This window comes from Lissotriton helveticus, chromosome 2_2 (genome assembly GCF_964261635.1).
Source record: "Lissotriton helveticus chromosome 2_2, aLisHel1.1, whole genome shotgun sequence".
NCBI classification, from domain to species: Eukaryota; Metazoa; Chordata; class Amphibia; order Caudata; family Salamandridae; genus Lissotriton; species Lissotriton helveticus.
The window spans coordinates 175980871-176005809 of NC_136060.1; the positions used below are offsets into that span (position 1 = coordinate 175980871).

The window sequence follows — 24939 nt, forward strand, 5'->3', positions numbered from 1 at the left end:
CTGTCTTTCAAAGCGTCCAAATATAAGTTGAAATCCCCTCCCCAAATGATTTCAGCAGGGGGAAATGACAGTGTCCTACGCCACACATCCGGAAAGAATGCAGGGTCATCCACGTTAGACCCATATATGTTAACCACAAGCCGGCTACTATCATCCATCTCAGTTCTAATTTCCGTGAAAGGGACCCCTTTCTTCACTAATGTCAGCACCCCTCTCGCATACGAGGAATATGAGGAAGACGCTTTCACGTTGGCCCAGCGCGCACCTACGTTCCTTGCTGAAGCAGCAGTTAAATGTGTTTCCTGAAGGAAAGCAACATTCACCCCCATGCGGTCTAAGCCCGCAAACACCATCCTGATTTTCCGCTGCGTATTAAGGCCACGTACGTTCCATGTGTGGAATTTAATACTAATACCCATTACCTGGTTGCAAGAAAGTTAGACATTGATTGATGGGTTCAGAGCAGAGCAACCACAAGCAGCAGCAAATACTGTACACCACCTCTTTGCGCCTAGAGAAAAACAAAGAACATTCCCCCATCCCCAGTCTCAACCCCACCAACCCCCACCCACTTCAGCACCCCAACCATGCCAAAGCCATACCAACGGCCATCCCAACCCAACCATACCCCCAACAACAGAGATACGTTTTTGAGGGTACTTCCATACAGGGGGCACAGATGCGCAGTCCTCCCACAGAGTAGGAGTTGACCAACCAAACAATAACCAAGCATTCCATCCAAACGTGACAAACTACAAGGATGCGGATGGAATAAACTAGCCCGCTGAAAAGAAAACACGGGAGAGCTCACAGGCCCCACGTGTAGTTAGGCTGATGCATAGGCGCTGGACAAAAGAAAGTGGGAACCCCACAAGATAACAGTTCACTACATTAATCAGGAGGAGCTGGGCAATCAAACCTCCCATCTTGTTCCAGAATATAGAAAGAATGGCCCCTCTCTAACAGTAACCCAGATGAGAAGACCCTCATAAAGATAAAATGCAGTAAAGACTTGAATAGCAAGGGAACCTTACATCATGAAGGCACATACAGATTCCAGCATAAGCAAAGGGTCCCAGAGATAAAACCACAGTACATCCGCAAGTGGAACCATGAGCACCCAGCACCCCCCTACTCCTAATCTGGTGGCTCTGTAGAGTCTCGCTTCCTACGTTTCAGTTTTTTGGCATGGTCCATTGCAGCCTTTGGAGAAGAAAAGATCTTGTTGTCAGCCGCAGCGCCGATGCAAAGTCGGGCCGGATATAGCATGGCGTACGGGACCCCTTCATTCCGTAGAAACTGCTTCACAATGCCAAACTCCCTCCGCGCAGCCTGGACAGCAACTGTGAAATCCGGGAAGAAGGCAAGCGTATTTCCCTGATGTTCAATGGTCCCCGTCTCCCTCGCCAGGCGCAAAATTGTGTCCCGGTCCCTGTAATTCAGAACTCTAGCTATTACAGGGCGGTGGTAGGCCTCTGGGACAGGACGAGCAGCCAAAGACCAGTGGGCCCGTTCCACGATAAACATATTAGACAAATGTTCAGTGCCAAAGATATCCATGATAAGGTGCTCTATATAGGTCTCCATCCGGCCCACATTGGTCGATTTCGGCAGCCCCGTAATGCGAATATTGTTGCGCCGGGACCACGCCTCTAAATCCTCATTCTTTGCCTGGATGAGGGAGAGGACTTTTTCCATATTCAATGTCTTATCTGTGACCGTAGATAGGCCATCTTCCGTAGCCGAGACCCTCTGTTCCACCCCCCCCAATGCGTGCGCTCTGCTTCTCATGCTGAGAGAACATATGATCAAGCCGGTGATTGACAGTAGCCATGGCCCCTTCAATAGACTGCTAAGTCTGCTGCATGGCCACCAAAGTAGACTCCAACGTGGGGGGCCCATCTGTTGTGGCGTCCGCCTCTGAGTCCGAGGCAGCCTTCTGCGGAGTCTTGGGGGCCCTCCGTGACTCAAAAGTGAGTCGAGATGGGTTCTTGTCCGCATGCCCCATGGTTGTAGGCATCGCCGCAGTTACTAGTGCAGGAGACAGCGGGGACCAATGCACACAGTTCTCAGGCCCCTCTCAGGACCGCGCCTCACCCCACAGGACAATAGAAGGCCCCGCAGCTCCCCCACGTGGCACCAGAAATCGCACAGTACCTGCACGTAGCTCCTAATAAAGTGCAGCCAGAGCAATCCCCCAGCCACCAGGATGCCCCGTAGGTCCACAGACCGCTGTCCTAATCGCAGCAGGCACCCCTCCAGTCGCCAATGGTAGCACTCCTGTCCCCTGTCGTTACACTGTGCACAATATCTTCAGGGGCTCTCTCGGAGCAGCGGGCGTCGCAGCAAGCCGGGCACAGCCCCAAGCCAAGGCCTGATCCTACCACCCCAGCCCGAGCCTCAAGGGCCGACCCCACTCACCGCACCCAGCGCCGACAGGCACTGGCGCCAGCAATCCAGGGTCCACACAGCCACAGCGTCAGGCCCACGACTCCACCAGCAGGCTCCGCCACCAATGCTGACCCCGCTGCTCGTCATTGACACCACGAGTCTCCACTGTAACGGGCAGGCCCCGAACTCGCTGGCCAGCGCCAGCAACCTTCAAGAGAGCAAACAGCAGCCGTCTCCGACCCGCAGCCTTCCACTGCTTAGGAGGAGCCGCGCAGGGAAACTCGCAGGGCACAGACAGCCTTTCCGTCCAGCGGCCTACCACGACTCGATGGCCGCCATTTCCAGGCCAAACAGCAAGGCGGGGGAGACGTCTCGGTTCGGAGAGGAATTTGCCCATTAGGAAGGTTTTGGCCTCCTTCTTAAAGCGTGCCAGAGATGGAATTCTTCTAATGGCGAGCGGGAGTGAGTTCCATATTCTTGGTGCGGCCCCAGAGAAAGCCTGATTGTCTGTACTTGCCCAAGTTAGTCGGACTTACAAGTAAATGGGCAAGATCCATACCACTGTCACAGACAAGTATAGTCTGAGTGGGTGTTCTTACTAGGCCAGAACTCATTTCAGAACCCAAGGTAACGTTACTAATCCCTTTGGAGCTGTACTACCACTTGTACTGGTGCTAGGGGGGCTAGCTGCCTTAGGGGCAGTGGTAGTAGCTTCCTTGGTGCTGGGCTTAGGACAATTAGCATCCCTTGCCCTATGGCCTTTCTCTTTGCATAGGTAATACCAAGGCTTCTTTTTAAAGTTGTTGGAATGTTGGGACTCACTCCTAGGGGCAGGTTTTCGGGAACCTTGTGAAGACCCCTTTTTTTCTTTACCCTTCTCCCACCTTTCTCTTGGGTCTTAGAAGAATCTTGCTTCTTCTGGTCACTTCCACCACCATTGTTTTTCAGCTTACCCCTGGAACGGACCCATTTGTCTGCCTCCTTTCCTAATTCTTGGGGAGAAGTCAGATCAGAGTCCATCAGGTGCTGGTGCTGTTGTTGATTCTGACAATTATTAAGGATGTGCTCCCTCATCAACAAATTTTACAATCCCTTATAGTCCTGTACCTTGCTTCCATAAAGCCAGCCTTCAAGAGCCTTAATAGGACTGTCTATGAAATAAACCCAGTCATGGGTGTCCCTGAACTTAACTCTGTACTGTTCAGTAATTAAACCAGGCCCATCTTTGAGGGCACTCTTCAATACTGAGTAATTATCAGCATCCTTTTCTCTAACAGTGAGAGCTTGTATCTAACTTTGTTAGCAAAGGAGAGCCACGGGATGGCTGTCCACTGCCCTTGAGAAACCTTCTGAACTTTATGGGCCCTCTCCAAAGCAGTGATCCATTTATGGATATAATCCCCCTCCTGGTAAGGAGGGACTATAAAGTTCCGAGTATAAAAGGATGGTTCCCTGACTCTAGGTACACTAGTGTTGCCACCATGGGACTCTAGTCCCGAATTCTTCCTAGCCCTGTGGACTTCTAGGGTCTCTTTATCAAGGGCCAACTGTTCTTTCTTGAGCTTGAGTCTAACTCTCTCAAGTTTGATCAGGTGGCATTCCCTCTCTAAAGAGTCCTCCCTCTTGCTAGAGATAGAGGTCCCTATGGTATTAGCAGAAGCATTGAAACAGTGGAAGACCTAGACCTCTCCTGCATTATTTGTACCCTCCCAGGAGGAACAAAGGTGGACAGACCTCTAGGGACACTCTCTGTTTTATCAGTACTATTCCCTGGGGGATCGGAGTTCACCAGGGTGGAGTCATCAGACTCCTTCTGGTCATGCACAGAATTAAGATTACTAGGGGAAACCCCTCCTGACCCATCTTCTGGAGCATCCCTACCCACTTTGTCCTGTCCTAGTGACCTATCAGGATTCTGGAGGTCATCTGGTACAAAAGGGGGTGGTGATGGACGGAGCATCTGAACCAATCAAACACTCACACCCAGTCAAAAGATCTGGGTTTAATCCATCACCGTTCTTTAGCCCACTCTGCCACCCCAGTTCAGACATGGCTATATGCAAATCAGTCTGACCCTGTGCCTCATGGGAACAGTCCAGCCCGAACTGCCAAGCCATGCCTTCCCTGGACCGGAAACAAGCTTCCGAGGACCGGTTTCTGGCATTCCAGCCGTCTTCAGCCCGGCTTGCTTGAATCCAGTGGCAAAGGGAGCAAGCGACTCACGTCTGAGCATACCCTGCCACACTTATGGCGGCCAAAGCGGTACAAAAGGGGGTGGTGATGGATGGAGCATCTGAACCAATCAAACACTCACACCCAGTCAAAAGATCTGGGTTTAATCCATCACCGTTCTTTAGCCCACTCTGCCACCCCAGTTCAGACATGGCTATATGCAAATCAGTCTGACCCTGTGCCTCATGGGAACAGTCCAGCCCGAACTGCCAAGCCATGCCTTCCCTGGACCGGAAACAAGCTTCCGAGGACCGGTTTCTGGCATTCCAGCCGTCTTCAGCCCGGCTTGCTTAAATCCAGTGGCAAAGGGAGCAAGCGACTCACGTCTGAGCATACCCTGCCACACTTATGGCGGCCAAAGCGGTACAAAAGGGGGTGGTGATGGACGGAGCATCTGAACCAATCAAACACTCACACCCAGTCAAAAGATCTGGGTTTAATCGATCACTGTTCTTTAGCCCACTCTGCCACCCCAGTTCAGACATGGCTATATGCAAATCAGTCTGACCCTGTGCCTCATGGGAACAGTCCAGCCCGAACTGCCAAGCCATGCCTTCCCTGGACCGGAAACAAGCTTCCGAGGACCGGTTTCTGGCATTCCAGCCGTCTTCAGCCCGGCTTGCTTGAATCCAGTGGCAAAGTGAGCAAGGGACTCACGTCTGAGCATACCCTGCCACACTTATGGCGGCCAAAGCGGTACAAAAGGGGGTGGTGATGGACGGAGCATCTGAACCAATCAAACACTCACACCCAGTCAAAAGATCTGGGTTTAATCCATCACCGTTCTTTAGCCCACTCTGCCACCCCAGTTCAGACATGGCTATATGCAAATCGGTCTGACCCTGTGCCTCATGGGAACAGTCCAGCCCGAACTGCCAAGCCATGCCTTCCCTGGACCGGAAACAAGCTTCCGAGGACCGGTTTCTGGCATTCCAGCCGTCTTCAGCTCGGCTTGCTTGAATCCAGTGGCAAAGTGAGCAAGGGACTCACGTCTGAGCATACCCTGTGTCAAAACGATTCAAAAAGGGGGGTGGTGATGGACAGAGTATCTTAATTAAGCAGAACACTCCTACCCAGTCAAAAGCTCAGGGCTTGATCCATCACCGTTTTTTAGCTCACTGCACCATCCCAGTTGAGAACCTGGCTACATGCAAATTAGTCTGTCCCTGGCCCAGTGCATCATGGGAACAGGGCAGACCAAACTACCAAGCCAATTCTTTACTGGAAAGGAAAACAAGCTTCCGGGGACCGGTTTCTGGCATTACAGCCGTCTTCGGCCCGGCTTGCTTGAATCCTGATGGTGCAGTGAGCAAGGGACTCACATCTGAGCATACCCTTCCACACTTGTGGTGGCCAAAACGATTCAAAAGGGGGGTGGTGATGGACAGAGTATCTGAATTAAGCAGAACACTCCTACCCTGTGTCAGGCTCGGCGTTGGTTCTCTTCGGGGCTGTGCTGAATATCCTATAACCACCCCCACACGACTTCCTTAGAGCCCGTAATAAGAACCACGAACTGCCAGAAGGGGTCCCGTGAGGGCGGGAAAGGAAGGGGACAGCGGGGAGGGAGATCTGAAACGACAAGGACAAAAGGTTTAGAAAAACACCCTCCCAACAACCCCACAATCAACTACTACACAATCCTTCCTTACTATATACACTTTTCTAGCTACGCCCCTACCTGAAAAGGAAATAACAGGAAGATTTGTATTTCGGGAGGTATGACGGGGTGCGATCAGGGATGGAAACCAACTGTAACAACAAATGTGTAAAACCACAATGAGCCACTGTGTCATGAAAGGCTATGATAATCACCTAGGATACATTCCACATACCACTCATGTAACGTGTTTCTTCTTCTGGTTAGACCGATCCTCAGATCACGTACCCCTTGGCTCCTCTCCCTGTACAGTTAGATACAAAGCGCAGAAAACATGTTGGGGCAAAAGAAATCACAAAGACAGATATGGCATGCTACGGTACTATCTCCGTTCAGCAGCAGTCCTGCCACTTTATGCTAGTTATCCTAGAAGGAAAGGGGTCTGCTACTGAACACGTCCGTGTCTAAGCCCAGGACAACGTAAATTATACAGTCATAATCCAAACGACTCCAATCTCTTTATGTGAGTCAAAACTATACAAGTGTCTTTGTTGGATTATGAAGACCATTCCGGTCTAACTCGACCTTGAACAAACCTTTCCCCGCATCGAGAACGCGAAACGCCATCTCGGCCAACAGGGAGAGAACGAGGGAGAACCCTTGTTACCTCACAAGGTTCTCCGATGTCTATGATGATGCACGCAGCCGCCTACAAGGACAACGAATCAAATCCTTAATTCCTCCAATCCGGCACGGGAAGAAGTAATGCGGACGGACAGCAAAGATCAATACAACAGCTTACCGCTATCCGCTTTCCCGATCTGACAAGCCTCTAGTCTGGAATTATCGGCACTTCTCCCGCGAATCAGCAGAGTCTTTATTTCCGGGTTGGTGCGTGACTGACGTCGCAACGTGACGTCGTCACCCGGCCTTCTTGGGAAATGTGGTTTAGGCCGCTCCGGTTGCCATTTGTCCCGCATTGGGCGGACAGCGAGTTGTCATTTGTTCCGCATTAGGCGGACAGCGACCCTGCATTGTCGATACTTGACAGCACATCCCCCCTCAAAAGGGGCGCTGGCCAGCAGCAGGCTTCTCAGGGAACAAGCGATGGAACTTCGCCACCAGACGAGGAGCATGAACCATACGTGCAGGCTCCCAGGAGTTCTCCTCTTGTCCATAGCCCTTCCAAGAAATCAAGTACTGCAGACGACCCCTCACCCACCGGGAATCTAGAACCCCTTGAACCTCATACTCATTGTCTTTATGGATCCATAGAGGTGACGGGGTACGTCGAACTGGGTAAAGAGAGGGTTTCAGCAGGGACACCTGAAAAACAGGGTGGATCCTCAAATGCGCAGGCAGGCGTAACCGAACCGACACAGGGTTCACATGACATACAACTCTATATTGACCAATGAACCGAGGATTAAATACACTGTGCCTCTTAAACCTGATATACCTGGTAGACAACCACTCCAGATCACCCGTCTTATAGACCGGGCAAGGCCTGTGGTGTTTGTCGGCCTGAGCCTTGTACCTACTCTTGGCCCGAACAAGATTCTTGCGTGCGTCCGTGAGTATTCGGCGCATGCGCAACAACCTGGTTCTGACATCTGGCAGCCTTACATTGTCACTTGGGAGCAACAAGGGACTAAGCCGAGGATGGTGACCATAGGAACAAAAGAAAGGGGAATGGAGTGTGGAGGAATGCTGTGAGTTGTTGTATGCCACCTCCGCCACCCACAACCAATCCACCCACGAGTCCGTATTGGTTTTCACATAGCAACGTAGGTATTGCTTCAGGGTCTGGTTCAACCTTTCCGTCTGTCCATCGGTTTGGGGGTGGTAGCTAGTCGACAGGGAGGAGGAGACCCTTAAGGCGGAACACCATGTTTTCCAAAACCGAGCCGTGAATTGGGCCCCTCTGTCCGACACTATCACCCTCGGGAGACCATGTAACCTAACCACGTTCACAAGAAGAAGGTGTGCCAATTGACCTGCAGTAGGGACCTGTGTACAAGCTATAAAATGCCCCATTTTGGTCAGATAATCCACCACCACTAGGATAGCTGTTTTTCCTTGATCCTTGGGGAGACCGACGATAAAGTCCACGGAAAACCTTTCCCACGGTGTTTCAGGTGTGGGTAAGGGTTGTAACAAGCCCTGTGCTTTTTGATGATCAGATTTCATTTGGGCACATTCCATACATTGCTTTCCCCAATGAGTCAAGTCAGATCTTATCGACGGCCACCAAAACTGTCTCAAGGCTTTTTCAAGCGTCTTAACCACTCCCATATGTCCTGCACACGGAGCATCATGACACCACGTGTATACGGTTTTCCGTAGCGCCTTGGTGGGTACCAATACTTGTGACCCCCTCATAGGCACACCGTGTCTTGTTCTCCATTCCGGGTGATGTCGAAGCCAGGTTCTCCACACGCAGGTTTGTACACTCTTGCGGACGCTTTGCAGAAAGTCTTTCGTCTGAGTCACACCCACAACATTAGGGGGATCGATGATGAATCGGTGAGGCGTTAAAGCATGCATGGCCGGGTTTTCTTGTCTTGTCAGAGCGTCAGCCTTCTTGTTCTCTATGCCGGGGCGAAACGTGACAATGAATCGGTACTCCTCAAAAAACAACATCCAGCGCAGTTGTCTGGGTGTAAGATGACGAGCCGCTCGTAGAAACTGAAGGTTCCGATGGTCTGTGTAAACCGTGACCCGATGAGTAGCACCTAATAACCAGTGTCTCCACTCCACAAAGGCATCACGTATGGCCAACAGCTCCTTTTCGGCGATCGTGTAGTTTGTCTCAGCGGAACTGAGCTTTCTTGACATAAAGGCTATGGGGTGTAGCATTCCAGTGGTTCCTTCCCTTTGAGACAACACAGCCCCTATAGCCACTTCGGAGGTGTCGGCTTCCACCAGGAAAGGCAAGTCAGGATTGGCGTGGGTTAGAACAGGAGCCGTTGAAAAGGCGTTTTTCAATCCATCAAACGCACTTTGTGCTTCAGCATCCCAGACAAAAGGCACGTCTTTCCGTGTGAGACGGGTCAACGGTGTTACCAGAGCAGAGAAACCACGGATAAACCGTCGGTAAAAATTAGCGAATCCTAGTAGACACTGGATGTCCTTCACTGTGTTCGGACGCGGCCACTCTTTCACCGCTTTCACTTTCCTCTCGGCCATGATCTGACCGGAGGGAGTGAGCATCACCCCCAAGAATTCGACCGTGGTCACATGGAACTCACATTTCGTGATTTTACAATACAGATGATGGAGCAGCAATGCCTGCAGTACTAGGCTCACATGTTTCGTATGTTCTTCAAAGGTGTTGGAATACACCAGAATGTCGTCTATATATACGACAACGAAACGATCAAGGTATTCTCTCAGTACCTGGTTTAGGAAGAACTGGAAGGCGGCCGGGGCGTTACATAGCCCGAAGGGCATTACTAGATATTCAAAGAGCCCATACCGCGTCTTGAAGGCCGTCTTCCATTCGTCTCCGTGCCGTATGCGGACCAGGTGATACGCCCCACGCAAATCGAGCTTAGTGTACACAGTAGGCGATCGCACCTGTTCTAGCAACACTGGAATCAACGGCAATGGGTATTGATTCTTAATCGTGATGGTGTTTAGGGCACGATAATCGATACAACACCTCTTTTCTCCATTGGCCTTGGGTATAAAAAACAACGGCGAGGCTGCTGGTGATCTTGACGGCCGTATGTACCCTATGGCCAGGTATTTATCCAAATATGCCCGCAAATACTCATTTTCGGGTACCGTGAGGGCATAGAGTCTCCCATTGGGCACCACCGATCCTGGAAGAAGGTCTATCCGGCAGTCATAGGCTCTGTGTGGTGGGAGCACTTCGGCCTGTACATCGCTAAAAACCTCTTTATATGCTTTATAGCATGACAGTAACACGACGTCTTTTTCAACAGCTGTGGCTACTTCGTGAATCGAAGCCAGAGCCCTGGAAGGGCCTTCTGAGTCGAGTACACAATGCGTTCGACAATACTCTGATGTGAATCGCACCGTCTTGGTCGTCCAGTGTATGGCAGGTTCATGTTTTTGTAGCCACGGAAGCCCCAAAATGATGCCATATTGAGGCGCTTGGATTATGTTAAAAGACAAAGTTTCCTGATGGATCCCATTATGGAGAAGGACATACTCGGGCGTATGGGATGTGATAGGCCCAGCTATAAGTTCACTCCCATCCACGGCATATACCATTTCGGGCTTTTCCTTGGTGATGAGCCGTACCCCCAGTCTTTTTGCTTCAGCAAAATCCATAAAACATCCCGTTGCACTGGAATCCACCATGGCCTTGATGCCGTGTTCTCTTGAATCTACTATCAGCGTCATGGCCAAAAACAGATGGTGGTTTTCTTGGTCTCGACCAGGCGTCACTGAAGGGATGACATTCCTGCTTGATAGGTCCCCTTCATTCACCTTCAAGCACTGGAGTTTTCCGACTGCTTCTCGCTGGTTCCTGCTGCAGTTAGTCCTGTTCTGGTCTTCCCTGATTAGGGCTTTACTGGACAGTCTCTCAAATAGTGCCCTTTCTTGCCACAATATAAACAAAGACCGAATTTTCTATGGTGTTCTTTTTCATTTGCTGTCAGAGCTGCCCTTACCGCTCCCATTTCCATGTTCTCTGTTGAGGAACCTGCTTTCTCCCCGGGTCCCCCTTTCTCATAGGACATGACGAGTTGTTCTTTTTTCTTGGTGTCTCCTTTTCTCTCTCTTATTCTGTGATCTAATCGTAAAGTTAGCTCGATAAGAGCCGTGCAGGAACGAGGCTGTGGATCAATGTGAGCCAAAACGTCCTTCATCTCCTCGTTTAAGCCTTGGTAAAACAAAGCGGATTGTTTGGCTTCTGGCCAGTCAGTTTCTGCTACCAGGCGACGGAAACTGTTTAAGTAGGTTACCAAGTCGGTGTTACCTTGTTTCAGAACCAGCAGCTCCCGGTCGGCAGAGAACGTCTCGGCTCTACGGTCAAATGTTTTTTCAAACTCTGTTCTGAACTCGTCCCAATCGTAGAGCAGAGGATCATCCCGCCTGACTACAGGAACCGCCCATTGTGCCGCCTCCCCTCCCAGATAGGAAATAAGAAAAGCAACCCTAGCCTGGTTGGTGGCGAACATCTTGGGCTTACACATGAAATGTAATAACACCTGTGTCATGAATACCTGAACTTTCTTGTTGTCCCCATAAAACCGCTCAGGAGGTGCCAGGGGTATTTGTGTAGGGATTTCTACCACCACGGAGGTGGAGGGAGGAGGACCCGACCCAGCGTCAAAGGGGTTCCCCTGTATACGGTCAAGTCTGGCCTTTAGTTGAGCGTTTTCGGATCTAGAGGCAGCCACTTCTCTATTGGAGGCCGCGAGCTCTGTTTGAACCAAAACCAGGGCTGCCAGAACGTCATCTAAAGAGGCCATGGTTACTTCAACACAGCCAAGAAGAGAAAGAACAATCGTGGGCCGATAATTCTGTCAGGCTCGGCGTTGGTTCTCTTCGGGGCTGTGCTGAATATCCTATGACCACCCCCACACGACTTCCCTAGAGCCCGTAATAAGAACCACGGACTGCCAGAAGGGGTCCCGTGAGGGCGGGAAAGGAAGGGGACAGTGGGGAGGGAGATCTGAAACGACAAGGACAAAAGGTTTAGAAAAACACCCTCCCAACAACCCCACAATCAACTACTACACAATCCTTCCTTACTATATACACTTTTCTAGCTACGCCCCTACCTGAAAAGGAAATAACAGGACGATTTGTATTTCGGGAGGTATGACGGGGTGCGATCAGGGATGGAAACCAACTGTAACAACAAATGTGTAAAACCACAATGAGCCACTGTGTCATGAAAGGCTATGATAATCACCTAGGATACATTCCACATACCACTCATGTAACGTGTTTCTTCTTCTGGTTAGACCGATCCTCAGATCACGTACCCCTTGGCTCCTCTCCCTGTACAGTTAGATACAAAGCGCAGAAAACATGTTGGGGCAAAAGAAATCACAAAGACAGATATGGCATGCTATGGTACTATCTCCGTTCAGCAGCAGTCCTGCCACTTTATGCTGGTTATCCTAGAAGGAAGGGGTCTGTTTCTGAACACGTCCGTGTCTAAGCCCAGGACAACGTAAATTATACAGTCATAATACAAACGACTCCAATCTCTTTATGTGAGTCAAAACTATACAACTGTCTTTGTTGGATTATGAAGACCATTCCGGTCTAACTCGACCTTGAACAAACCTTTCCCCGCATCGAGAACGCGAAACGCCGTCTCGGCCAACAGGGAGAGAACGAGGGAGAACACTTGTTACCTCACAAGGTTCTCCGATGTCTATGATGATGCACGCCGCCGCCTACAAGGACAACGAATCAAATCCTTACTTCCTCCAACCCGGCACGGGAAGAAGTAATGCGGACGGACAGCAAAGATCAATACAACAGCTTACCGCTATCCGCTTTCCCGATCTGACAAGCCTCTAGTCTGGAATTATCGGCACCGCTCCCGCGAATCAGCAGACCCTTTATTTCCGGGTTGGTGCGTGACTGACGTCGCAACGTGACGTCGTCACCCGGCCTTCTTGAGAAATGTGGTTTAGGCCGCTCCGGTTGCCATTTGTCCCGCATTGGGCGGACAGCGAGTTGCCATTTGTTCCGCATTAGGCGGACAGCGACCCTGCATTGTCGATACTTGACACCCTGCCACACTTATGGCGGCCAAAGCGGTACAAAAGGGGGTGGTGATGGACGGAGCATCTGAACCAATCAAACACTCACACCCAGTCAAAAGATCTGGGTTTCATCCATCACCGTTCTTTAGCCCACTCTGCCACCCCAGTTCAGACATGGCTATATGCATATCGGTCTGACCCTGTGCCTCATGGGAACAGTCCAGCCCGAACTGCCAAGCCATGCCTTCCCTGGACCGGAAACAAGCTTCCGAGGACCGGTTTCTGGCATTCCAGCCGTCTTCAGCCCGGCTTGCTTGAATCCAGTGGCAAAGTGAGCAAGGGACTCACGTCTGAGCACACCCTGCCACACTTATGGCGGCCAAAGCGGTATAAAAGGGAGTGGTGATGGACGGAGCATCTGAACCAATCAAACACTCACACCCAGTCAAAAGATCTGGACCGGAAACAAGCCGGGCTGAAGACGGCTGTAATGCCAGAAACCGGTCCTCGGAAGCTTGGGTGTGAGTGTTTGATTGGTTCAGATGCTCCGTCCATTACCACCCCCTTTTGTACTGCTTTTGGCCGCCATAAGTGTGGCAGGGTATGCTCAGACGTGAGTCCCTTGCTCACTTTGCCACTGGATTCAAGCAAGCCGGGCTGAAGACGGCTGTAATGCCAGAAACCGGTCCTCGGAAGCTTGTTTCCGGTCCAGGGAAGGCATGGCTTGGCAGTTCGGGCTGGACTGTTCCCATGAGGCACAGGGTCAGACTGATTTGCATATAGCCATGTCTGAACTGGGGTGGCAGAGTGGGCTAAAGAACGGTGATGGATTAAACCCAGATCTTTTGACTGGGTGTGAGTGTTTGATTGGTTCAGATGCTCCGTCCATTACCACCCCCTTTTGTACTGCTTCTGGAGGTCATCTACCAGAAGCATCACTAAGAGTTGCTTAGTGTTAGGGTTACTACCTGTCTTTAACTTTCTAGAGGTACACAGGGTCCTAAGTTCCTGGAACTTAAGACCACTGTATCTAGAGGGTTGGGACCGACTGGGTACCATAACTAAAGACCTGGTGAATAGTTGTAGTGTGGTGTTGCACCTACCTACCCTAGTGAAAACTAAACTTCCAAAGATTGGAGAAATGGCTGTGCTAGGCCCTGAACAACCAATATAAAAGTTCAGTAGAATGTACTTGCTTACAAAAATATTTGAATATGTGCATAATGCTAGTGATGGTTTTTCCTTTAATCCACGCCTAGATTAGCTGGTAAAACAGCCCAGGCTTAAATCCCAACCACTACACACCAATGTAGGAGGCTGGCTTAGTATATGGTCTTAGACAACCAAAGAAAGCTCTCTAAGTGGTAGCTGTGGGGAGCAGCCTTCAGGCTTAGTCCAGACTGATTTTTAAGCAGATTGTTTTACCAGAACTATTCTTAAAGTATGGGTTAAACGAAATAGAACCTCACAGTGTAGTTATAAAAATAGGTATATTTACTATACACACTCACTAACACATTGGCATATCTCCTACCCTTGCTGAATACAAATTCATTATCACATTTCGTCCTGGATCCTCTCATCAAAAAGCAGCCTTATTATCTAGATACAATTATCCCCACAAGTCAGGGTGCCCCACAGAAAGCCCAATAAAGATGCCCTGAGAACAGATTGTAGGAGCAATTCATGATCAGGACTTCCTCGAACAAGTTAAAAAGACTTTCACCACCCCACAACTACTTGTATAGAATGCCTAAGATCCTACCCATTCCATTCACGCAAGCTTACCCTTTCAAGGTAATTCCTTGTTTGTCGCTTGAAGAAACCTACAAAACAAGCCCTTGCAAAGGTGCCATAAATCAACGTTGATGAGACAGTTAGGGCAGGTAAAACTTCAGAGATGGTTTCACCATATTTTTGGTGGCCAGAATGGCATGAAGATGTTAAGTACTTTGTACGATAACGCTATAACTGTGCCAGAGCCAAAGTGGACTAATCCAGACCCAAATGGCTACTACTACCGCTACCCACCACCATGCAGGCTTGGGAGATTCTATTGTGGGACTTTATAGTGGGACTTCTGAGTGATAAACCTTATACCACCATCATGGTGGTGGGAGAATACCCTTACTAAAATGGCCCATTTTGTATTTTGTAAAAGGGTACCCTCCACTGCTACGGTAGTACAGGAACTCTTACATAATGTGGGGAAATTACATTGTTTGCCCATTTCAATTCTATCAGATTAGGGCTTGCGATTTATATTATGCAGGATACGTGACTTGCTTTACGAAACGGAGTTAACCCTCCGCGAATCTTTACAAGTAAAGGATCAGTAATTGATTTTGCTCCATAGTTCCATTACTACAGCCCTTTGCAACTCGCAAATATTAAGGGACACGATTTTAACTGCATCCTCCTATATGTGATTAGGAAAGGGTTGCAAAAGCCCTTTTGCGTGTTGGAAAGCGATCCCCGACCCGCTTTCGTACATTGGGAAAAAAAGTGCTCTGCTCTCTTAAACCAGTGTTTAGTGAAAACTGCCTTGTACATAGGAGCCTTTCGTATTGCTAAGTATGTTGTCCTTGGTGGTGTAAACCTCGCAGCTGCAGCTGAAATAAACACCACCGGACAATGGAGCAGTTCAATGCTTTTCGTATTTTGTATAAGCCATGAATGTGATCTCCTTGACCTTTCGCCAGCCATTGACACTGTCAATCACAACACCCTCCTCAACACTCTTCAACAGAGAATGGGCATGGAGGTCACTGTGCTTAAATGGTTTGCTTCTTTCCTTTCTTATAGATCCCAAATGATCAAAATAGCGGACAGTCTTTCATCTCCTTTGGCGGTGGGTCAAGGTGTTCCCCAAGGCTCTATTCTTGCACCCACATTGTTCAATCTCTATTTGGAACCTCTGGGAAATCTCCTAAGTAAATCTGGGGCCAACTATCATCTCTACGCAGACGACACTCAAATCTACCTCAAGGTTGCCTCCACTCACGATCTCTCCGTCCTAAGCTCTACTCTCGACTCCATTCAAAACTGGATGTCAACACATCAACTGATTCTGAATCCCTCCAAAACTGAATTCCTCCTCCTCTCCTCCTCTCTTTCTCCTCCCCCGGTTCAATCATGGATGGACCAGATGAATCTGCTGAACAAGAAACCCATCATTGTCGACAGCGCAAAATCCCTCGGTGTCATACTCGACACAAAACTCAATCTACTCTCCCACATTAATTCAATTGCAAAGTCTGCCCGATACCAACTGTGCCTTCTTTGGGGGATTTGTCGCTTCTTCCCGGAGCATGACCTTAAAACCCTGGTCCAATCGCTGGTCCTCTCCAGACTGGACTACTGCAATTCTCTTATGACTGGCCTCCCCAAATCCCACCTATCCCCCCTAAAGTCTGTTCTCCATTCAGCAGCTCGTTTCATTTATGGGGCCAAAAGAAGCAACCACATCACTCCCATGTTATCCACCCTCCGCTGGCTTCCCATCGAGGCTAGAGCTATCTACAAGACTGCCTGCATCACCCACAAAGCCTTGCACTCCTCCTCTCCGCACTACTTGGCAAATAAACTGAAACTCTCTGGAGGCTCTAGACCATCACGAAATGCGGAAAATCTACTGCTGGAACCTCCCATTTTCAAGAAGGAAAGATCGATGGCCCAATCCTTTTCAGGCAGCGCAGAGAGAATCTGGAACTCACTTCCGCCTCAGCTCCGGACCACCACCTCCTCCCAGGCCTTCAAAACTGACCTCAAAGTTCTCCTCCTTCAAAGACACTTCCAATTGTAATCCATGCCCTCCCTATTATCTGAAGGAAGCCCTTCAATAATTGAAAAATCTACTTTGCATGACTATGGAAGTGTCTTCCCAGTGTGTTCTTGTGGTTTGAGAGTCTGCCATTTATTTATTTATTTATTTGTGCATTTTTATATAGCGCGGACTTTACCCGAAGGTGTCAGAGTGCTTCACAATAGGAACAGAACTGATACATGAGAACATTACAAGTGAACCACATAAAAAGGCAAACGTTACATTAAATGAAGCAAAAATGATAATCGTGAGCCAACAAAATACAAGAGGTAGCAAACGGTGCATTACAAAAGTGACAATCGTGAACCAACAAAATAAAAGAGGTAGCAAACGGTGCATTACAGGAGGAAAAAGTGACGTGTGCAAGTTACAAAAGCATACAAGGTAAAGATAAAGGTAAAATACTGCAATATATGGAGGGCACTCAAGCACAAGAACAAACGTTACGTAGGGAATGGTGGCACTTGTGCAGGTATCGAAAATAAACAAATGTAGAAGGTAGAAAACAGTGTGTTACAAGAGAAAGTGACGGGTGCAAGTTACACATGAGTACCAAACACAAGTAGAAAGATAATACTGCACAAAATGGCAGACTCTCAGACCACAAGAACACACTGGGAAGACCCTTCCATAGTCATGTAAAGTAGATTTTTTCTATAATGGAAGGGCTTCCTTCGGATAATAGAGAGGGCATGAGTTACATTTGGAAGTGTCTTTGAAGGAGGAGAGCTTTGAGGTCAGTTTTGAAGGCCTGGGAGGAGGTGGTGGTCCGGAGCTGCGGTGGAAGGGAGTTCCAGATTCTCACCGCGTTGCCCGAAAAGGATTGTGCCATCGTTCTTTCCTTCTTGAAAGTGGGAGGTTCAAGCAGAAGATTTTCCGCATTACGTGATGGTCTAGAGCCTCCAGAGAGTTTCAGTTTATTCACCAGGTAGCGAGGAGAGGAGGAGTGCAAGGCTTTGTGGGTGATACAAGCAGTCTTGTAGATGGCTCTAGCCTCGATTGGAAGCCAGCGGAGGGTGGATAACATTGGTGTGATGTGGTCGCTTCTTTTGGCCCCATAAATTAAACGAGCTGCTGAATGGAGAACAGATTTAAGGGGGGACAGGTGGGATTTGGGGAGGCCAGTAAGAAGAGAATTGCAGTAATCAAGTCTGGAGAGGACAAGCGATTGCACCAGGGTTATAAGGTCCTGCTCCGGGAAGAAGCGACGGATTCCCCAAAGAAGGCGCAGATGGTAACGAGCAGACTTTGCAATGGAATTGATGTGGGGGGTTAGATTTAGTTTTTTGTCGAGGATGACACCCAGGGATTTTGCGCTGTCGGCAATGATGGGTTTAGTGTTCAGTAGATTCAGCTGATCCATCCAAGATTGCACCGGGGGAGGAGAGATTGAAGAGGACAAGAGGAGGAATTCGGTTTTGGAGGGGTTCAGAATCAGTTGATGAGTAAACATCCAGTTATGAAATGGAGTCAAGAGTAGAGCTTAGGATCGAGAGATCGTGAGTAGAGGCAACCTTGAGGTAGATTTGAGTATCGTCAGCATAGAGATGATAGTGGATCCCGGATTTACTTAGGAGATTTCCTAGTGGTTCTAAATAGAGGTTGAACATTGAAGGTTCAATTGAAATAGAGGTTGAATTTATTGCAGTATTATCCTTCTACCTGTGTTTGGGACTCGTGTGTAACATGCACCCGTCACTTTCTCTTGTAACACACTGTTCTCTACCTCTTAAATTTGTTTGTTTTCGATACCTGAACATGTGCCACCAGTGCCTACGTAACCTTTGTTCTTGTGCTTGAGTGTCCTCCATATATTACAGTATACCTCTATGTTTATTTTGTACGCTGTTGTAACCTGCACGCGTCACTTTTTCCTCCTGTAATGCACCGTTTGCTACCTCTTGTATTTTGTTGGCTCACGATTGTCACTTTTGTAATGCACCTTTTGCTACCTCTTGTATTTTGTTGGCTCACGATTGTCATTTTTGCGTCATCTAATGTAACGTTTGCTTTTGTATTTTGTCACTTGTAGTGTTCTCATGTATCAGTTCTGTTCCTATTGTGAAGCGCTCTGACACCTTCGGGTAAAGTCCGCGCTATATAAAAACGCACAAATAAATAAATAAATGTGTGCACGGGTGTTTGGTGCTACATTTCACGTCTCCTCATTTTTTTCCCCTAACATTTCAAAGGAAAGGCGTCTCCTCCTCCGGGGCGGAGTAGAAGCGAAACACCCTGCTGGTGGCAATGCTTATCATCATTGGCCTGCAAGGCTCGTTGTGAACACAGGACGTCGCCGCCGCCCCAGTTCTGTGAGCAGGAGCCGCATTCCTGGAGCCCGGCCCCGGCAGCAGCATTCCTGGTTTGTGCGAGGAGGGGTAGGTGGAAAGGAGGCGGGAGGGGCGGAAGGCAGGGAGGGAGGAGCGGGCCGCAGAGCCACAGATTGTTTCCTGAGGTGAGGGCCGCACTCCTGGAACCGCTTCCGGAACGGATAGGTCCCTCCAGCACCAGCAGTGGGCAGCTGAGGCTCTGGGAGCGAGTTCTGTGGGCAGAGGGGTCAGTCTGCACTGGGGAGGAGAGGAGTACGGCCCCGGCTCGGGAGGACTGACGTCTGCGGGTGAGTGTGAAGGAAAATCGTGGTGCCATAGCTACCCCCACCAGATCGGGGGCTTGACTAACCATCTTACATGCGATGCCCGTAAGACGTATCTCCTACGAATGATTTCATTGGAGGGATGGGCGACCGTGTTTGCTTGTGCATGTCATGTGTACCTAACTCAGTGCCTTCCGAGTCTGGTGACTGTCACCACACCAGGAGAAGCCGCACGAGTGCGGCACTTGTCATTTTCTAACGGTTCCAGAAAATATTTTTGGGATGTTTAATCTGACGATTCAAGACATAAATTGTGAGTAGAATGTCACGCCCTTGCATGTATTACACAGTGCCAGTTATTACGCTTCTGTGGGGTGCTAGCAAGGCTTTGCAAGCTAGCACTGTGGCAGAAGCGGCCGGGATCTCTGCTCTGGCCTCGGGGTGTTTGCATAGCGCCTCTGTGCAGGCGCCGGAGGATCTGCCGGCTGGTGATAGATAGTTGGGCTCACGCACGCGACGTCGCCGCCCGTGTCGCATAGACCCTTCCTCCTTCGTGAACTGCTCTTGGCAGCGCGCGGCGTCTTGGGCTCTGCCGCAGACACTCGGCTGCACGTCCCCCTAGGCCCCGACATCACTGCATGCCGGGGAGAACCACGCATTGATTCTGTTTGCCCAGACTGTCTCATCAGCCGACATCCTATGCGCCTCTCCCCAAAGGTACTGTCGGTTCCATGCGGTGTAACTTATTTTGGTGTAATGGTGTCCATGAGAGCCATTGTCATGAAAAACGGGTCCCTTTAATATCAGTGTGTATCTTTCATATGTATCTTTTCAGGTAAATATTGAGACACCCCTTATAACTGTTATGCTACCATTTGCAAATATAGATCCCACTTGCAAATGCATAACTCTAGGATTAAGAGTGTGTGCGTACGTGTGTATATATATATGTATGTATGTATGTATATATATATATATAGTGTGTGTGTCTCCGTCTCCCATCCGCCCTTTAAACTAGCTGATCTCAGTGAGTTTTAGAGCTTGATGCCCTTGGCATCTCTGGGGTGCTCCCCTAAACTGGGGAGGCTGGACAGGGACCAGCCGCCAGCGCAGCGCGCCCCAGCCCCTTTGGGTGATTAGCCAGACGGCGGATCAGATCAGTGACTATCCATCCAGCCACCAGCCGCTAATCCCTGTGCCCGTCTGGCTTCCATGCCTTGATGCCGAGTGAAAGTGACTTTTATAAACAGGCGCGAGAGCTCACGCACATGCTGCAAACACGCAAAAGGATTTCATAGTGCAGTGGTCCTGCAAGATGCTCCAATAGATTTTCGCCTGATTTGAGCCCTCTTATTTTGTGTTGCTGCTTATACTTTTAAATTGACAAACTGTTAATCAGTAACTGTAAACCCAAGTAGGGTAGTCAAGGCCTTGTACATCACTCGTCTGGTGGTAACTCCCAGTTTTTCAGTTGTATCAAGAAACTAGAAACACACCCTTATTTTATCAGTGTATATTGGTTTCGGGTGGTATTTTAATTTGACCAATAGACGTTTCATTGTTTGTAGAGATGACCCTCTAGTTCTTTGAACGAAACACAATGTGCTACAAACAGATCCTGTAGAAAACATTGTATAAACTGAAATCACCACTAGGGAATAAACTCCAAGTGGGAGTCATTATTTACTCAAATGTAGGACTTTCTACTAAAAAGGTATTTTTAGGCTTTGTTGAATGGATGAGCGTCATGAGCAAAATTGCAGGATAAGATGGTGCTCATTAGAACCGCATTAGTGCTTGAGAAGAACTGTTTAGTGCAACTTTGGGTTTGATCGGCCAGTAGATGTTTCCCTGGGAACATAATGCTCGAGATTTTGTTTGCTCATTCGCGGACTTAGCCTGCCCCTAAAACTTACTAGATTTAGTAGCTAATGGAGCCCAAAAAAGAGAGTGATTTGAATAGGATTACCACATTTTGACAAAAAAGGAATGCTCTTGATTAGTACTATAATTTCTTGCTTTATCAGTGGGCAAATTCGTCACCAGCGCACATTTCCTTGTATGTACTTTTTTCTTTACTAGATTGGTGACAGGCATAGGTGGTGTTAATTTAAGGATTCATAGCTTGCTCTTTTTTTAAAAACCTAATAGGACTTCCAGTTTCCATAACCTGTATTATTAGATCTGCCCCTGCATTAGAACTGATGTAGAAGAATGATTTTCATTGCATTTTTGGCTTGTATATTTTAGTTGCATAGCCCACTGGCCACTAGTTTGGCATCCTACTGCTTAAACTGTCCACAGGGCTTACTGGATGATCTGTACTTTTGGTTGGTAGATTGTGTGATTACTAAAGAGTTGACTGTGAAGCTGATAGTGTCAGTATTTTATCAGGAGCTGGTTTTGCGACGCCTGACATTTTAAGAGTTTATCACTTACATATCTGAGGGTAAGATTTTATGCATAAATAATGAGTGCTTCATTGTATCCAGTGCATGTTAGACTCATACATTTTGCTCAATGTTGTTAATGGTGTGAATTTTTTTTAGTGATGATATTTTTTTATGATTTATACAAAAACTCAGCAGCAAGATATGAGGTATGAAATGTATTTACACCTAAAATAACTTGTCAAGTTAGTTTAGCTTAATCATGTATGTATGTATGTTTATGTATGTATGTATGTCCTAACTATAACTTCCTACTGGCGACCGCCAGTAGGTAATATATGTGTGCATATGTTGTTCTAAACCATACCCATACCACAGTGTTTCCCTCCAAAGGAAATACAAAAAGACACTAATACACAAGCTCCAACATTCATAATAAGTTACCACTAATAACAGCAGTAGTTGAAATTACGCCAGTTTCAAATTTGTACAATGCTACTTTATGCCAAGGAGATGCTTTTCCATAACAGCTGCGCATGTTGGATCTTTCTGCCAAATTTCCACTTTTGTTTTATATTTGTTTCTCCTAAGGCTTTAATTTTTGTGCTGTACTATGAACTTTCTGAAGTCCCACGATAAACTATTTAACGTTTCTGATGTAAAATGCATTGCCCTAATCTAATTTGGACTCAATGACGACTCTGGATATTACAGGCCAGTGTATTTCCACAAGAGATGGCTGGTTTGCGCCTTAAGGTTGGTCCTTTATTTATGCCTAATCGGTTCGAGAGAGAGAGTGAGACGCGTGAAACAACGAAGTGAACTTAAGACAACAGTAATGTCACAGGGGAAACCTTCTGAAGGGTTTATCATCTTGATAGTTTAAGGTGTTTTCAATTAATTCTTACATATTTTTTTTTATAGTGGCACACTCATATTTCAATGTGCAGCCAAGATTCTGCTGTGGCTTGCACGTGGTAACCGTACTTTACTGCAATTCCGTCCGGCTCTAAGCTGAAAGGGGTTAAGTGACCAGAGTGCAAGAGCTATAGGAAATACATTTTGTGTCCCAGTGGTTTTAGTTTAGTAAAAAATCCTCACGGGAGGCAGAGGTTAAATGAAATACCCCTCCTCCAGGGCAGATTAATGAGTTCCACAAGAGCACAGTTATTTGCACTACTTTGTCTGTATACCCCACCAGCATGAAACAGGGGGAACTGCACCATCACCCACAGGCCATTAGAAATGTCACATTTTCACAATTGTAAGGTGGGAAAGTCTCTGTATTGCAGTTTTCTCTGCACAAAGTCTGCCAAGTTTTACCTGGCGAAACTTGTATAGGAAAGAACACTGGGGGGCATATGTACAAGGAAGTGGTGGAGTGAGGCGTTAGCCGTCGAGGCTTAACGCTTCACTCCAACTCTTTAGAAACGCAATGCTGCACCATATTTACAACAATATGGTGCAGCCTTGCGTTTCCCCCTGATCTGGTGCTACAAGGCAGGCACCCTTACACCATCGCGCAAGGGTGTCTGCGTGCACAGGAAGATTGTTTATGTGGGAGACATTCCTGCACATAAACAATCTTTGAATGGGATTTTGTCACTTCTATTTGTGCTGCTTAATGCAGCACACATAGAAGTCACAAAGTGTGATTTTGTTTAAAAAAAAGATTGTGTATGTGCAGGAAGGGAGACCTTCCTGCGCATAAACCATCCAAGGCTTTTTGCTTTTTCCATGTGTGTCTCGCACATGGCAGCACACATGAAAAAAGCCAACTTAAGACCAGGTTTTCCCTGTTTGAAATTTTTGCGCTGCTTCCTATTTACGCTGCCCTTGTAAATAGTGGCCAGCATCAAAAGCAGAAGGTGTTGCGGGGGAACGCTCACCGCAACATCCACTGCCCACCCCTTTAACGCTAAGCATAGCGTGAAAGGGGGCCTTTTTTATTTAACGCTGCCTTGTAAATAAGGCAAAGCCCAAATCGCCACGGAAACATCACAAAAATTATGGCGATAGGGGCTTGTACATATGCCCCTAGGTCTGCGCGGAAATAGCACATAAATTGTAACCCCGAAATGGGTGCAAACTCCAGTTTGCCGCCAAATTGGGAATATAAACCCGATCAGAATGAGGGTTTAAGTAACTCTGTATTTTTGTTGTTGTGCCTTGGTGAAGTTTGTCATAACAGGAACAAGTTATACTATTTTGGGGCAAATTATATGTCGCCTAAAACATTATCAATAGGATGCTATATTTGATCTACTTTTTTTGTTGAAAATAATGATTTACTAATAATAATGAACGCTTAATGAATAGACAACATGATGATTGACTTATTTAAAGGTACGAATAAAATGTGTGGGACAGCAAAATTGAACACAGCACATGTCCCTCGTTATACAGACTTCTATTAGTAAGGGACCAGTGACCATGTAGCGGAGTATGTGGACTGTTGTGAACTCAAAACTAAGCGTGGTTAACACATTTTGCCTTTGCATGTCTGCCTATCTAGTTATCAGTCAGCCCAGGAGGAAAAGGACACTAGCTCAAGAAGTTAGGGAGAACTTTTGGCCAGCTCTGGAAACCATACATGGATTGCTGAAAGGATGCAGTGTAGCGATGTTCCCGGTAGGCTTAACTTTGGATTCATTTAAAAGACTCTGAAGCTGGGTAGGGTAAAACGAAAGGAAAGGTAGGAAACAGTGGCACAGGGAGGAAGCAGAGATGGAAAAGAACCTACGAGAGAGTGGTAAGAACACTGAAAGTGTACGGTGGTGGAAGAAAGCGGCATGAGGTAGAATGAAGGCTGGACAACCATTGATATATGGCAGCCCAGGCACTCAGAAGCACCTGTCATGAGCTCCCTAGAAAAATTTCGAGCCCCTTCGATTTTTTAAATTTATGAATAAAGCACTGTACACCCTGTTTACAATGGGAAACAGCTTTTACCACACAATGCCTTTACCACGCAGGTAAGTGCATAGAAGATTTTACCGTTACAATGCCTCATTTAAAATGTGATACTTTATCAAACAGGTAAGTATTTTTTTTTTAAATAACATAATATTTGCTTTTTAAAAAAACAAACTTTTAGGTGCGGGTAAAGGGTGCTAAGAGTTTTAGGGGAGGGTAGAGGTAAAAAGCTGTAAGGCTGATTTTTGGGGGTTATTGATGGATAGAAAGAAGTAAAGGGAGGTTAA

At 47.8% G+C, this 24939-nt stretch overlaps 1 protein-coding gene across 10 annotated transcripts in view; it reads left to right on the forward strand.

Moving 5' to 3' along the window:
* Positions 1-24939, forward strand: part of APBB2 (amyloid beta precursor protein binding family B member 2) — a 1314926-nt gene that overhangs the window by 312414 nt on the left and 977573 nt on the right. For 7 of the 10 annotated variants that reach the window (XM_078678269.1, XM_078678260.1, XM_078678263.1 and 4 more), the window contains exon 1: positions 19241-19370. The exons of 1 other annotated variant lie outside the window; for it this stretch is intronic. The gene's annotated coding sequence lies outside the window, so the exon portion shown is untranslated. Of the gene's footprint in view, positions 1-19185; positions 19371-24939 lie in introns of those variants that run through there. 2 more of the 10 variants (XM_078678265.1, XM_078678264.1) reach the window with 2 other exon arrangements.